The sequence below is a fragment of the Dicentrarchus labrax genome, unplaced genomic scaffold (assembly GCF_905237075.1).
Source record: "Dicentrarchus labrax unplaced genomic scaffold, dlabrax2021, whole genome shotgun sequence".
NCBI classification, from domain to species: domain Eukaryota; kingdom Metazoa; phylum Chordata; class Actinopteri; family Moronidae; genus Dicentrarchus; species Dicentrarchus labrax.
The window spans coordinates 10,152,337-10,154,447 of NW_026136722.1; the positions used below are offsets into that span (position 1 = coordinate 10,152,337).

The 2,111-nt window shown below is 41.0% G+C and overlaps 1 long non-coding RNA gene across 1 annotated transcript; it reads left to right on the forward strand.

The window, feature by feature from the left end:
- The first annotated feature begins 233 nt into the window (after positions 1–233).
- LOC127355858 (uncharacterized) lies at positions 234–1,804 on the forward strand. The gene is made up of 2 exons (XR_007881872.1): positions 234–339; positions 878–1,804. It is a non-coding gene; the product is annotated as an uncharacterized LOC127355858 (long non-coding RNA).
- Positions 1,805–2,111: the final 307 nt, after the last annotated feature.

Below are 2,111 nucleotides of genomic sequence, written 5' to 3' on the forward strand. Positions count from 1 at the left end.
AAACACACAAAACGGCGTACATAAAGCTGTAGTATATCCTCAGACATATTGCCAGTGGCCTCGCAAACTTGCCTGCATTACAAACAGTAGCTCTTACAGCCTTAAAGTCAAATGGCTCCATCAGTCATGGCTGTTAAGAAGCCTCGCCATAAAAATTAAAGACTTCCAGCAATCTGACCAACTGTAACACGTCTCCTTTGTTTTGATTGGCTGAAATAATATGATGTCTACCGTTAACATTCGGTTTCACTCACTGGTCTCTGTAAACATGTAAAAAATGGCGGAATTTAGGCATGTTGAAGGAAAAACAGTGCAAAGGAGTCATTCATCCTCTAAGCGGTAATGCATTTTCACACTTTTGTTAAGGAAGCTTTACGGAAATGTATATCACTGGGCCGAGCAGATGTGTTAACTACAAACCAGTTTCACTCGTCATGAATTGGAGCGGGGGAGGGGCAGTCGTGTGAAAACAAAGGACTTGTCACCCAGATATAGGCGGAGGATAGGAGAGAGGGTTCAGTTGACCCACGATTTTTAATGCAGAGAGCCTTTACTTTACAGGCCTGATATAGAAGTGAATCAATGGGACATTTCTAAGCCATTATTATCAATCACCATTGCTTAAGACACCCTAATGAGCTCATTAGAAAAGATGAACCGCAGATTGATTGCAAAATGGGGCAAGTAAAAAGTAAGATGTAGAGGAGTAGAAGGTGATGGAGGAGAAAGGAAATAGGTCTCATGGATCTCAGAAAGAAGAATGGGAGAGTGAAATTAAATGAGTAAGAGACAGGTCATGTGTCTTGGGCTGTATCTCAAATTCAGAGTTTTTCAAATTCAATATCTGCTTTTGCATCTTTTCAATCTTTTTTTGCAGATTCTGCACAGGCCTTATGAAGATCACAGATATATTTGTTACACTGCGATGCAGAGGTGGTTTCTGAAGGCGAGATGTCATCAAACAGGGTCAACAAAGTGACCGCAAACCCTCGCAGATATAGAAATTATAACTTGACGTCTGTCTCCCACACACAGCCGCTGAATCTTGGCTCTCTGTGGTCCATGGAGCAAAGAAGTTCAAGGCGACCCACCAGCTGTCTTGATAATATGTGGACATATGAAGGAGAGACAGTAAATAAGTAAAAGAACAAAGGAGGAAAGCCAAAGAAAGTCAGTGAAGTCGCAGAAGCAAGAACACAAAGAAGGAGGGGAAACGATGTGTAAGAGATGTGATTCAAGCAGACATTTGTTCCCCTTGGGCGAGCTTGATAGGCCATTCTGTCTGAATTGGGGGGGAATGCTAGAGAACCCCGCTGGTGTTGGATTTTGGCTGCTGTGGTACAACAGCAGATTGAAAAAGTGAAAATATTTAAGAGAAGGTCAGCATTAAAGCAGCAGCAACCCTCTCTGTTTCCACCCAGGACGGAACAGATGTGCTCACAACCCCAGCTGTTGCCAGATGTGGATATAGGACCATCTGTATGAGCTGTTACTGTGTGTGTATGTGTGACTGCGTGTGTTTAAAAAAAAAGAAAAAACAGGCACTAAAAGCTGCTGCATGAGTCAAAGTGAGTAATGTCGCTATTTTTTGATTTGAGTCTGACACCTACCTCTCCAATTACCCCCCGTCAGGATTATTGTAGCTGCTGATAGCCTCAAGGTGAATGTTGGCTGTTTTATGGGAGAAAAAACAGCTCAATGTTTAATTACTGGAACATAGTTTGGAGTGTATACATACACTTTCAGCATCTTGTCACAGTTCTGCATTAAAAAGCAGATCATAAAATGTTTCTGCACAAACACACTTTGATCTCATGTGTGGTCAATTATATCGTGAAGACTGCCTCCATTCATCAGTAGATCCATGCTGACATACAGGCAGCTTCAGTACAAGGTGAATTTACAGGCTGACAATATACGTTTAATGCAACAGTACACTTGTCTTTTTTTAACTCTTCTCAGATATATAAGAACAAAAAAAATATGGCGACTAAAAAACCCCAAAAGAAGATAGAAGGAATACCTAAAAAAAGGAAAAGTCATTTCTTTGTGTGATCCTAGAATATAAAACCTGATGAGACATATAAAGCTATAAAGTGTTATGAGACCCC